At 31.2% G+C, this 15322-nt stretch overlaps 1 long non-coding RNA gene across 1 annotated transcript in view; it reads left to right on the forward strand.

The window, feature by feature from the left end:
• The first annotated feature begins 3890 nt into the window (after nucleotides 1-3890).
• The window catches only part of LOC143049920 (uncharacterized), a 28723-nt gene continuing 17291 nt past the window's right edge, over nucleotides 3891-15322 (forward strand). Inside the window, exon 1 of the long non-coding RNA XR_012970362.1 lies at nucleotides 3891-3944. This is a non-coding gene — a long non-coding RNA (uncharacterized LOC143049920). The remainder of the gene's footprint in view (nucleotides 3945-15322) is intronic.

Here is a 15322-nt window from a genome sequence, read left to right on the forward strand (position 1 = left end):
TTTTATATCAAGTACAATAATAACGTTTTAATCGCTCACGCATTAAGATAGTGTCAAATTGCTTGTATATTTGAATTTGAATTAAACATTAAATGACATTTATTACACAACAAATTCCTTTAAAACAAACTAAATAACAGAAATAAACACATAAAGCAAAACGTTGACACCCAAATCACTGAACGAACATCTAACCCAAGGTAATGTATGTAGGAAAGAGAACATTTAAGGCAGATAGGGTAACTTTCTCAATCTTGGATTTTAAATTACCAAAAAATATCGGTCTAGATCTTTGATAGAATGTGCAAATTTTGAGAGTAGTAGGTATATCATGTGTAAGAGTTTTCATTTCGATATAGAAAATGACATGTTTTATCATATTCATAAATGTATTTTACCAAAAAACAGAAAACTTGTGTATGATTCATTTTTTTCATTGTCACATTAGGGGAGGCAACTCAAATGTAAGGGCAGATCACTCAGATAAAAGTACTTTTACAATAGAATGTGTTAGTAATTTTTCTGTTTTATTATGTAGTAAGAAAACGGGTTCGGTGACCTCATTTTTTCTTTTTCTTATCTGAAGCATATTATCAAAGCTATCTTCTCATATTTTTTTCAAAACTTTACATGTTCTATGGTGCAGTTTTCGTTTCATGACTGAAAATAAGCCCCGTCACCCATTTTTTTTTATTAAGCATGATATAAACTTCATTTTGGCAAATTATTAAAAAAATCCAAGGATTATAATTTAGACACCCCATCTACCTCAATGATGTAGAAACTGGTATAATACTATATCGGAAACACGAGTTTTTTTAAGAACAGTAGAACGTCAATAATATGAAAAACCTTTATGTTTTATATTGAAACTGAGATTTAAAATTATCTTTTGGACTTTAATAGAACACCGTATTTAAGACAGTCAATTGTCTCTTAGATTCGTTTTTATGTTAAAAGAAGCTACATGCGTTTCATTTTTTATAGTGGTCGATGTCATGAATACTTTTATAATCAAGATGTCATAATTAACACTTTTCGTCCATTGTGGTTTGATTCGCTCTTAATTTCTTTTTAAATAAGTTTGGAATTTTCAAATATTTTTCATCTCGAGGACTGTCAAAAGGTGACAAGCGATCAAATTAGATTCATATTTCGAATGTTGACTTATTATTTGTTTATTTCATATCTTCCTAATTTTGATTTGTGTGTATGAGTGTGAATATAACTTGATTATGTCGAACTTCTTATTATGTTTCTTGGTTACTTATGCTCTGCAATTACAAAATAATTGATAACCATTTAAATCTATTTTTACAGAATCAGAGTGTTTATTATATAAACAAAACGTATTGGGGAAAGAATGAATACCATAGCAAATAAAAATCAAGTGTGAAATGAAGAAAGGAGTAGGTCCGGTAAGGACCGATTTTGGCCTCAAATTTCAGGTTCATCTGACGAAAGATGTTGACCACTTTTTAATCACTTAAGTGTCTATTTTATTTGATTCAATTAATTTATGTGAAAGATTTTAACTAATTTAGTCATTAAAAACGCTCCGATTCAAGCTCAAATATGAAAAATCTACCAAATATGCTGAAAAATGTCACTTTTAAGATGGTTTTTGTCACAAATGAAAGTGGCCGCATCCGTGTTCATCCTCAACCTTTATATATGTTATGTATTATCATCATATACAACTTACATTTAAAGATTTTGGATGAACACGAATGCGGCCACTTTCGTTTTACACGGAAACCGTCTAAAATTTAACCAAAATGCTAGAATTGTGAAGATTTCAGTAAAAGAGGGACGAAAGATACCAAAGGGACAGTCAAACTCATAAATCTAAAACAAACTGACAACGCCATGGCTAAAAATGAAAAAGACAAACAGAAAAACAATAGTACACATGACGCAACATGGAAAACTATAAAATAAACAACACGAACCCCACCAAAAACTAGGGGTGATCTCAGGTGCTTTGGAAGGGTAAGCAGATCCTGCTCCACATGTGGCACCCATCGTGTTGCCCATGTGATTACAAATCCGATAAATAGTATAATTCGGTAGGTCACATTCATGAAAGGGAAGGGGATTGTAGTTTCGACGTAAGGAACATATCCGATATCATTTGTGAAACGGTTATTCCATAACGGTCAACCAAATCGTGATGGCGTCCGTAAAATTTACGAAGGGATGATTTCAACTTCACCATTTGGAACTCTTGGTTGAATAGCTTCCTTGTGAGCAGTAACCCTCTATCAAGAAAATCATGATAGGAAATGCAAGCACGGGAATATCGTATCAATTGGGAGATATATACCCCGTATGCATGTGCTGCTGGAATGTTGCTACTTAGAAATGGAAAGTTCACAATTGGAAAGCTGAAATCATCTCTTTTGTCGAAAAGTTTTGTTTTCAACCGACGCTCATTGTCAATTTCTAGATGTAAGTCAAGATAAGAAGCCGACTTAACTGTATCTGTAGTATCCTTTATCTCCAATTCGATGGGATAGATGCGTTCCACATAGTCACCAAATTTTGAATTGTTTAGTGAAAGAACGTCATCTATATAGCGGAAAGTAGAGTTAAAGGATATTGCTAACTTCTTATCTTTCTTCCTAAGAAATTCCTGCATGAAGTCAGCCTCATAATAATAAAGAAACAAGTCGGCAAGTAGAGGGGCACAGTTTGGTCCCATTGGGATGCCGACAGTCTGTTGAAAAACACGGCATTTAGCATGACTTAATGGTGCTAGTACTCGATATATGTACATCGTATTGTCAAAAACAGCCCATATTTATGTAGCAGAAGCATTCTACTGTCCAATAAATAACTAAAAGCATACATTTTAACAATTTTGTAAAACTGCTATATTTTGGGGCCAAAAAGGGGTCTTACTGGACCTACTCCTTTACTGTTCTTGAAATGCATATTTTAACTCCCAGATTCCGGATTTTTTCCTACTCGTGAAAACATGTAAAATTGCTACCAAATTGTATAAAATTGCCTAAATAACATATCGAATAAAGAATAACAAAATGTGTTCTTTTAATTTTGAGTAATTTGGTATTTACATGTTTTAAATATGAAATATGCATATCATACATGTTGCTTTTCTTACACATTTAATGTCATGAAATATTACATTACAAATGTGTTAAGGCTCGTCAAAATAAAAAAAAACGCTTCCCTAACATATAACGATTTCATATTTATTTATTTTAATAACATATATTACGGCGAGAAGGTTTACAAAAATGTACACCGAAGATAGAAAAGATTATAGAAATGTAGTACAAAAGAGGGACGAAAGATACCAAAGGGAGATTCAAACTCATTAAACCAAAAACAAACTTACAACGCCATGGCTAAAAATGAAAAGGACAAACAAACAACAGCACACACGACACAACATAGAAAACTAATGAATAAACAACACGAACCCCACCAAAAAACTAGGGGTGATCTCAGGTGCTCCGGAAGGGTAAGCAGATCCTGCTCCACATGTAGACAAAAGCTAGGTACTTATTTGTATTAATTCCATATCATCGGTTTCTGAACGATTGTAAGACTGAGTATTTATAAAAATCAACCCCTACAAGAAAACGACTTTTACCATAAAAAAAACAAACAAATATTGCTTTAACTTCATGCTAAAATATATCTTTAAAGGAATAGCATTATGTAATTATTATTTTAATTCAGAATAATGGCTGAGTCATCTGAACACCAAAACATATCTACATTAACATCAGAAGAAGTAAACTATCTTCGATTAGCGAATTTGGTTCTAAGAGTGGCTTCACGTGCAGTAAGAGTCCGGTTTGATCAAGAATTTGATCCTGCGATACTTCAGAAAACACTAAATCGGAATAGATTGGAGTTAGAAAAGAAATTCATAAATAAATCTCAGTGGGATTTACTCTTTCCAGTTTCAGGTAAATGGCCATAATGAATCAAAAAGTTCAGTCATTGACAAGGGCAACTAGGTTTTCATAGTATATATCATTTGGATTTCAAGCCATATATTAAGCATTATAATAAAGAAGAAACAAATATTACATTATTCGTATTTGTACAATCAACTATGTACTGTGCAGTATCCGTAGTAAAGTGTTGAGTGTGTATTTCAAGCGCATGGGTTCTATTCACTTATTTCATGAAATCCCCAAATGCTTTTCTTGTATAAATCAAGAATTTTGCTTTTATGGATAACATATAAGTTATTCCTGCTGAGAGAAAAATGTATCTGTTGATATCGTGCAAACTATCACGTGCAAAAATATCAACGTTAATTTACATCTAATTATTCACAATAAGGGACGTTTGAGAGCAAAACTTAATGACAAAAGAGATGATATCACCTTCCCAATTGTGAACTTTTAATTTCTATGTAGTTACATTTCAGCAGCGCTTGTATGTAGTGTGTTAATCTTCCAGTTGATGCAACGTTCATGATCTTATCGTGTATTTTCTTATGATAACATTTATAAAAGATGTTGCTTAAAAAGAGGCTATCAAACAAAACATTTCAAGTGGAAAAGTTGAATACTCCCTATGGAAAATGTAACAGACGCCATGTCGAGTTGGTTGACAGTTATTAAATACATGTACCTGTTTCACAGATGCCTACAGATATGTTCCAATTGACGGAACCAAAATCCTGTTCTCATTTCCTCGAATCGATTTGGAAATTACAGTGGATTCATTTATTTTCGTGGGTATAAATTTTCGTTGATTGAAGAAAATTTGCATTTTCGTGAATATCTGAATTCATTGTTTTGCCAACCAGTACATACAAAGCCTATAGAAAATGTGTAATACGATAAATATGTAAACTCGTTGTTCCCTGGTACCCACGGAACCTACGAAGATTGGTATACAACGAATAATAATGAATCCACAGTAGGCTTACCAACGGGTTAACATTTCCGTTAGAAACACGATGGTGCCATATGTAAAGTGCGGTCTACTTACATCGACACTTCCGGGGCACATTAGATGAAACCTAGTGGGAGGTCTTGTTGCTCAATCTTTTGTTTTCTATGTTGGATTTGTAATCTCATGGTCTCTTCGGGGAAAAGAGACATTATTCAAAAGATTAGCGGTCATTTTTGGTTTGGTTTTCTCTTGTTTATAGATGTGACTAAACACCATGCGAATCTGTTCAAAAAAATGTCCTTGCATGAATAAATAGCGCTTCCTGTTTAGAACGAAATGCGTCCTAGTCTTCTATAGCATTCCTTACATGATAAAGATGGCATGACTTTTATATTATTCCAATCGCCAAGGAAAGAATTAAAATCAATTGATCAGATGCAGATGTCATTGTTCTCTAATTTTTGTGCTATTTTTACATTTCCTGACCGGTGTGAAAAATCTGTTCTCGGCAAATGATTGGTTGAAATTTAATTGTGACGTTAAATTTTCTTGTTTTCTTCTGAATTTTCTTATTGTGAGGTCATGAAAAAAGGCGACCATGCCTGATGCCGTCAAATCAAAAGTACACAACTTTCCTCAAATCTTTGAAAAGGAAGGATAACAATCATTAGAGAAACAGATTCCACCACTGTAACTCGTGTTAGTTCAACAGTTCAATTTTAATTATTAAAAAGCTCGGCAAGCCTCGCGCTTTAATTATTAAAATTAACGGTCTCGAGTGGAGAAATATTGTAATACACTTGTTGCATTTATAGAATCTATATATTTACAATCTACATTATCTAGCAGTGAAATAAAGTTGCATAAGGAATGTAAATTAAAATTATGTAACAGGATTTTCCTGGTTGTTTATTTTTGGATTTTTTTTTAAATATTCATTTGTATATCAAATTCTTTATTATCTTGAACCTTACAGTTCATCGGTGTCAATACAATTCTTTTTATAGAAAACAAGTGAACAGACAGAGAATGTTCATGTAATATTGTCTCTGACTTTAAATGCAGAAAAAAGTACTTTCCTGAATATTAATTAGGTCTTTCCACTTTTCCGTGGAAAAACCTATTGTATTTGTTCTGATTATTAAGTCTTTCCACTTTTCTGTGGAAAGACTTATTGTTTTTCTTCCAGACTTGGGGTAATTGTAATTGTAATCATTAATCAGCTGTAATTGATTACAATTTTTCAAGTAATCAGTGTAATCATTAATCAGCTAAAAATCTGATTACATGTAATTTAATTTAATCAATTACTTTTCAAAATACCCTGTAATCATGATTACATTTTGATTACATTCTGATTACAATGAAAAAAATCTAAAATTGTGTTTTTGGTCATTAAATGAACCTCTTTGTTATTCATATTTGATAAATTTTTAACATACTAAAATGGTTTTGTTACTTTAAGCATGTCTACTTCAGTAAAAAATAAACTGTTACAGTATTGAAAAGTCATCATTAGCCTAAGCAGAGACATTTAATACAATTATATACCTTTTATCTTGGTAAAAGATATTGTACATACATGTATATTCATCGTTTTATAATGATCTTCATATCAATATTTGATACATGTAATAACTGTTATATATTCAAATAATACTTTTCTTTAACCCTAAATGAAAATCTTTTGTTGACTTTTGTGATTTTTGTCAACTTTGAATTGACAGGTAGGAGACTAATTAAGGTTTGTTTTTATTGCAATTACCAATTGAGTATAGCTGTAGGGAAATATATATGATTAAAGATAATCAGACATGAAAATTTATCTAATTAGCACAAACTAAATTAAAAGTTGGACAAATATGTTGTTTATTTTTTTTTGTATTTGGACTGGACATGTAAAATGCAATGATTTTTATTACTTACATATTGTTTACAATTTGATAAAACATTTCTATTAAAATTTAACATAGTTTTAACTGGTTACTTTATTTCATCCATATTTAAACTTCCATAAACTGCAGCTTGGAATACATATATTTATATATATATAAATTATGAAAGAGGTCAGAAGACAAACAAAAAAACTCTTGATTATGATATATCTTTATTAAATTTAATACAAAATAATTCAGAGATCATTGGTGATAAAGTGTAATGTTTATATATGTAGTGAAATTTGGAATTTATTTAAATAGATGAAGTTTATTTAATTTGAAGTTATCATTTTATAATTGAACCAAATAAAATATTTTCTCAAAAATGCTATAGTTATATTGAACGTTTATTCATTCACATCATTCAAAATGTTTTGTTTTTAAATTCATTGTAATCAGATGTAATCATGATTACTTTGCCAATGTAATCATTAATTTAATCAGATACTTTCAGAAATGATGTAATCATTAATTTAATTTAATCGTACAAATGACAAAGTAATTGTAATTTAATCAATTACATTGAAAGTAATCGGACCCATCTCTGTTTTCTTCTGATTATTAAGTCTTTCCACTTTTCTGTGGAAAGACTTATTGTATTTGTTCTGATTATTATTAAGTCTTTCCACTTTTCTGTGGAAAGACTTATTGTTTTTCTTCTGATTATTAAGTCTTTCCACTTTTCTGTGGAAAGACTTATTGTTTTTCTTCTGATTATTATTAAGTCTTTCCACTTTTCTGTGGAAAGACTTATTGTTTTTCTTCTGATTATTATTATTTTTTTTTTTTTTCCGCCAAATTTTGTTCTTGCGATAAATGTTTGTTTCGCAATATGTCGCTTAGATATTTCTCATATTCTATCGTATAGTTTATGCGCTTTTAAATTTCACCCTGCTAAGCCGAACCATTTTCCTTGTAAGAGTTATCTCCCTATTCACTGTTTATCATCTGTGTGCATCTCCTTTGTAACAAAAAAAGATAGTGACAAAATTCTTTTTACAAATTGTTCGTTACGTCCTCTGGAATTTTTGGCTAATTTGGATCGAAGCGATTCGATGAAATTTTATAGGAGTTATTTACCTTTACAAAATAAATTTGTCGGTATGTTTTTTAACTCATAAACAGTTAACGTATAACCCTGGAATGTTTTTATTTGAGTCCCCTATGTCCTAACTTAGAAAATGAGGTCAAGGTCAAAGGTCAAGGTCAAGTTCTAAATTGTGACTTTTGCTTGTTTTTGCATTTTCTCTGACACTTTGAAAGATACATATAAGAGAACAATTGCAAAATGTCTGCTTTATTGTAATGAAGATATGCTACATTTAGTATTATACAATTTAATGGCATCTTATAGGAGTTGGTGCCCCTAATATGTCTTGATTTGAAGTTATTTGATTATTACTTCAATTAGTTCATTATAAAGGCATTTGACCTTGTACAAAAGGTTAGGTGACAAATGACCTTGAAAAATGACTACCGGAAGTGACCTTGAGAAAACCGGAAGTAGCCTTTTTTGCAAATTTTACATATAAAAGTACTCAGAATCAATATATTTTGTTATATAGATACATAAACTGATTACTGAAGTCTAAAAATGACTTCCAACAAACCGGAAGTAGCCAATTATCTCCCATTCTACATACAAAAGTATATAGAAACTATATATTTTTGGAATATGTGTGAAAGAAGCTATCATATGAGACCGGTAGTGACATTCATTTCACCGGAAGTAGCATATTATCTCCCTTATATCACTCATTAATATAATTAAACCATTATACATCGCATCAGAATGAAGAAACTACCTTATCAAAATATATTTGATGTGGAAAGACTTTCAATTGTTCTCTGAACAATTGGTTTTTAATTATTATTATTTTTTTCCGCCAAATTTTGTTCTTGCGATAAATGTTTGTTTCGCAATATGTCGCTTAGATATTTCTCATATGGTATCGTATAGTTTATGCGCTTTTAAATTTCACCCTGCTAAAGCGAACCATTTTCTTTGTAAGAGTTATCTCCCTATTCACTGTTTATCATCTGTGTGTATCTCCTTCGTAACGAAAAAAGATAGCGACAAAATTCCTTTTACAAATTGTTCGTTACATCCTCAGGAAATTTTGGCTAATTTGGATCGAAGCGATTCGATGAAATTTTATAGGAGTTATCTACCCTTACACAATAAATTTGTCGGAATGTGTTTTCAACTCATTAACCGTTTACCGTATAATCCTGATATACTTTTATTCGAGGCCCCTAGGTACTAAGTTAGAAAATGAGGTCAAGGTCAAAGGTCAAGGTCAAGTTATCAATTGTGACTTTTGCTTGTTTTTGCATTTTCTCCGACATTTTGAAAGATACATATAAAAGAAAACGTGTAAAATGTCTGCTTTTTTGTAATGAAGATATGCTACATTTAGTCTGATACAATTTTATGGCATCTTATAGGAGTTGGTGCCCCTGAAATGTCTTGATATGAGGTTTTTTGATTATAACTTCAATTAAGTTCATTATAAAGACATTTGACCTGATACAAAAGGTTAAGTGACAAATGACCTTGAAAAATGGCTACCGGAAGTGACCTTAAGAAAACCGGAAGTAGCTTTTTTTGCAATTTTTTTACATAAAAGTACTCAGAATCCATATATTTTGTCATATAGATACATGAACAGATAACTGAAGACTAAAAATGACTTCCAACAAACCGGAAGTGGCCAATTATCTCCCATTCTACATACAATAGTATATCGAAACTATATATTTTTGGAATCAGTGTGAAAGAAGCTATCATATGAGACCGGATGTGACATGTATTTCACCGGAAGTAGCAAATTATCTCCCTTATATCACTCAAAAAGATAATTAAACCATTCATCGCATCAGTATGAAGAAACTATCTTTTTACCCAAATTTCTTTGGTGTGGAAAGACTTTCAATTGTTCTCTGAACAATTGGTTTTTAATTAAGTCTTTCCACTTTTCTGTGGAAAGACTTATTGTTTTTCTTCTGATTATTATTTTTTTTTTTTTTTTCCGCCAAATTTTGTTCTTGCGATAAATGTTTGTTTCACAATGTGTCGCTTAGATATTTCTCATATAGTATCGTATAGTTTATGCGCTTTTAAATTTCACCCTGCTAAGCCGAACCATTTTCCTTGTAAGAGTTATCTCCCTATTCACTGTTTATCATCTGTGTGCATCTCCTTCGTAACAAAAAAATATAGCGACAAAATTCTTTTTACAAATTGTTCGTTACATCCTCAGGAATTTTTGGCTCATTTGGATCGAATCAATTCGATGAAATTTTATAGGAGTTATCTACCTTTACAAAATAAATTTGTCGGTATGTTTTTTTAACTCATAAACAGTTAACCGTATAACCCTGGAATGTTTTTATTTGAGTCCCCAATGTCCTAACTTAGAAAATGAGGTCAAGGTCAAAGGTCAAGGTCAAGTTTTCAATTGTGACATTTGCTTGTTTTTGCATTTTCTCTGACACTTTGAAAGATACATATAAAAGAACAATTGCAAAATGTCGGCTTAATAGTTATGAAGATATGCTACATTAAGTCTGATACAATTTAATGGCATCTTATAGGAGTTGGTGCCCCTAATATGTCTTGATATGAAGTTATTTGATTATAACTTCAACTAAGTTCATTATAAAGGCATTTGACCTTGTACAAAAGGTTAGGTGACAAATGACCTTGAAAAATGACTACCGGAAGTGACCTTGAGAAAACCGGAAGTAGCCTTTTTTGCAAATTTTTCATATAAAAGTACTCAGAATCAATATATTTTGTTATATAGATACATAAACTGATTACTGGTCTAAAAATGACTTCGAACAAACCGGAAGTAGCCAATTATCTCCCATTCTACATACAAAAGTATATAGAAACTATATATTTTTGGAATCAGTGTGAAAGAAGCTATCATATGAGACCGGAAGTGACATTCATTTCACCGGAAGTAGCATATTATCTCCCTTTTATCACTCAAAAATATAATTAAACCATTATTTATTGTATCAGTATGAAGAAACTATCTTCTTATAAAGATTTCTTTGATGTGGAAAGACTTTCAATTGTTCTCTGAACAATTGGTTTTTAATTATTATTTTTTTTTTCCGCCAAATTTTGTTCTTGCGATAAATGTTTGTTTGGCAATATGTCGCTTAGATATTTCTCATATGGTATCGTATAGTTTATGCGCTTTTAAATTTCACCCTGATAAGCCAAACCATTTTCTTTGTAAGAGTTATCTCCCTATTCACTGTTTATCATCTGTGTGCATCTCCTTCGTAACAAAAAAAGATAGCGACAAAATTTCTTTTATAAATTGTTCGTTACATCCTCAGGAATTTTTGGCTAATTTGGATCGAAGCGATTCCATGACATTTTATAGGAGTTATCTACCTTTAAAAAATAAATTTGTCGGTATGTTTTTTTAACTCATAAACAGTTAACCATATAACCCTGGAATGTTTTTATTTGAGGCCCGTAGGTCCTAACTTAGAAAATGAGGTTAAGGTCAAAGGTCAAGGTCTAGTTCTCAATTGTGACTTTTGCTTGTTTTTGCATTTTCTCCGACTCTTTAAAAGATACATATAAAAGAACAAGTGCAAAATGTCTGCTTTATTGTAATGAAGATATGCTACATTTAGTATTATACAATTTAATGGCATCTTATAGGAGTTGGTGCCCCTGAAATGTCTTGATATGAGGTTATTTGATTATAACTTTAACTAAGTTCATTATAAAGGCATTTGACCTTATATAAAAGGTTAGGTGACAAATGACCTTGAAAAATGGCTACCGGAAGTGACCTTGAAAAAACCGGAAGTAGTTTTTTTTGCAATTTTTTCAGATAAAATTTCTCAGAATCCATATATATTGTCAAATAGATACATAAACTGATAACTGAAGACTAAAAAAAACTTCCAACAAACCGGAAGTGGACAATTATCTCCCATTCTACATACAAAAGTATATAGAAACTATATATTTTTGGAATCAGTGTGAAAGAAGCTATCATATGAGACCGGAAGTGACATTCATTTCACCGGAAGCATTATATTATCTCCCTTATGTCACTCAAAAATATAATTTAACCATTATTTATCGCATCAGTATGAAAAACTATCTTCTTATCAAAATTTCTTTCATGTGGAAAGACTTTCAATTGTTCACTGAACAATTGGTTTTTAATTATTATTATTAAGTCTTTCCACTTTTCTGTGGAAAGACTTATTGTTTTTGTTCTGATTATTATTAAGTTTTTTCACTTTTTTGTGAAAAGACTTATTGTATTTGTTCTGATTATTATTATTATTATTTTTTTCTTCCGCCAAATTTTGTTCTTGCGATAAATGTTTGTTTCGCAATATGTCGCTTAGATATTTCTCATATGGTATCGTATAGTTTATGCGCTTTTAAATTTCACCCTGCTAAGGCGAACCATTTTCTTTGTAAGAGTTATCTCCCTATTCACTGTTTATCATCTGTGTGCATCTCCTTCGTAACAAAAAAAGATAGCGACAAAATTCCTTTTACAAATTGCTCGTTACATCCTCATGAATTTTTGGCTAATTTGGATCGAGGCGATTCGATGAAATTTTATAGGAGTTATCTACCTTTACAAAATAAATTTGTCGATATGTTTTTTTAACTCATAAACACTTAACCTTATAACCCTGCAATGTTTTTATTTGAGACCCCCTAGGTCCTTACTTAGAAATGAGGTCAAGGTCAAAGGTCAAGGTCAAGTTCTCAATTGTGACTTTTGCTTGTTTTTGCATTTTCTTCGACACTTTGAAAGATAAATATAAAAGAACAAATGCAAAATGTCTGCTATATTGTTATGAAGATATGCTACATTTAGTCTTATACAATTCAATGGCATCTTGTAGGAGTTGGTGCCCCTGAAATGTCTTGATATGAGGTTATTTGATTATAACTTTAACTAAGTTCATTATAAAGGCATTTGACCTTGTACAAAAGGTTAGGTGACAAATGACCTTGAAAAATGACTACCGGAAGTGACCTTGAGAAAACCGGAAGTAGCCTTTTTTGCAATTTTTTCATATAAAAGTACTCAGATTCAATATATTTTGTCGTATAGATACATAAACTGATTACTGAAGACTAAAAATGACTTCCAACAAACCGGAAGTGGCCAATTATTTCCCCTTCTACATACAATAGTATATACAAACTATATATTTTTGGAATGAGTGTGAAATAAGCTATCATATGAGACCGGAAGTGACATTTTTTTCACCGGAAGTAGCATATAATCGCCCTTTTATCGCTCAAAACATAATTAAACCATTATTTATCTCATCAGTATGAAGAAACTATCTTCTTATCAAAATTTCTTTGGTGTGGAAAGACTTTCAATTGTTCTCTGAACAATTGGTTTTTAATTATTATTATTATTATTATTATTATTTTTTTTTTTTCTTCCGCCAAATTTTGTTCTTGCGCAAAATGTTTGTTTCGCAATATGTCGCTTAGATATTTCTCATATGGTATCGTATAGTTTATGCGCTTTTAAATTTCACCCTGCTAAGGCGAACCATTTTCTATGTAAGAGTTATCTCCCTTTTCACTGTTTACACTCTGTGTGCATCTCCTTCGTAACAAAACAAGATAGCGACAAAATTCTTTTTACAAATTGTTCGTTACATCCTCAGTAATTTTTAGCGTATTTGGATCGAAGCGATTCGATGAAATTTTATAGGAGTTATCTACCTTTACAAAATAAATTTGTCGGTATGTGTATTTAACCCATAAACAGTTAACCATATAACCCTGGAATGTTTTTATTTGAGTCCCCTAGGTCCTAACTTAGAAAATGAGGTCGAGGTCAAAGGTCAAGGTCAAGTTCTCAATTGTGACTTTTGCTTGTTTTTGCATTTTTTCTGACACTTTGAAAGATACATATTAAAGAACAAGTGCAAAATGTCAGCTTTATTGTAATGAAGATATGCTACATTTAGTCTTATACAATTTAATGGCATCTTATAGGAGTTGGTGCCCCTGAAATGTCTTGATATGAGGTTATTTGATTATAACTTTAATTTAGTTCATTATAAAGACATTTGACCTTATACAAAAGGTTAAGTGACAAATGACCTTGAAAAATGGCTACCGGAAGTGACCTTGAGAAAACCGGAAGTATCTTTTTTTGCAATTTTTTCCATATATTTTGTCATATGGATACATAAACTGATTACTGAAGACTAAAAATGACTTCCAACAAACCGGAAGTGGCCAATTATCTCCCATTCTACATACAAAAGTATATAGAAACTATATATTTTTGGAATCAGTGTGAAAGAAGCTATCATATGAGACCGGAAGTGACATTCATTTCACCGGAGGTAGCATATTATTTCCCTTATATCACTCAAAAATATAATTAAACCATTATACATCGAATCAGTATGAAGAAACTACCTTCTTATCCAAATTTCTTTGATGTGGAAAGACTTTCAATTGTTCTCTGAACAATTGGTTTTTAATTAGGTCTTTCCACTTTTCTGTGGAAAGAACTATTGTTTTTCTTCTGATTATTAAGTCTTTCCACTTTTCTGTGGAAAAACTTATTGTTTTTCTTCTGATTATTATTTTTTTTTTTTGCCAAATTTTGTTCTTGCGATAAATGTTTGTTTCGCAATATGTCACTTAGATATTTCTAATATGGTATCGTATAGTTTATGCGCTTTTAAATTTTACCCTGCTAAGCCGAACCATTTTCTTTGTAAGAGTTATCTCCCTATTCACTGTTTGTCATCTGTGTGCATCTCCTTCGCAACAAAAAAAGACATCGACAAAATTCTTTTTACAAATTGTTCGTTACATCCTCAGTAATTTTTGGCGTATTTGGATCGAAGCGATTCGATGAAATTTTATACGAGTTATCTACCTTTACGGAATAAATTTGTTCGTATGTTTTTTTAACTCATAAACCGTTAACCGTATAACCCTGGAATGTTTTTATTTGAGTCCCCTGGGTCCTAACTTAGAAAATTAGGTCAAGGTCAAAGGTCAAGGTCAAGTTCTCAATAGTGACTTTTGCTTGTTTTTGCATTTTCTCTGACACTTTGAGAGATACATATAAAAGAACAAGTGCAAAATGTCTGCTTTATTGTAATGAAGATATGCTACATTTAGTCTTATACAATTAAATGGCATCTTATAGGAGTTGGTGCCCCTGGAATGTCTTGATATGAGGTTATTTGATTATAACTTCAATTAAGTTCATAATAAAGACATTTGACCTTATACAAAAGGTTAAATGACAAATGACCTTGAAAAATGGCTACCGGAAGTGACCTTTAGAAAACCGGAAGTAGCTTTTTTTGCAATTTTTTCACATAAAAGTACTCAGAATCCATATATTTTGTCATATAGATACATGAACAGATTACTGAAGACTAAAAATGACTTCCAACAAACCGGAAGTGGCCAATTATCTCCCATTCTATATACA

Source organism: Mytilus galloprovincialis, chromosome 10, assembly GCF_965363235.1.
Source record: "Mytilus galloprovincialis chromosome 10, xbMytGall1.hap1.1, whole genome shotgun sequence".
NCBI classification, from domain to species: domain Eukaryota; kingdom Metazoa; phylum Mollusca; class Bivalvia; order Mytilida; family Mytilidae; genus Mytilus; species Mytilus galloprovincialis.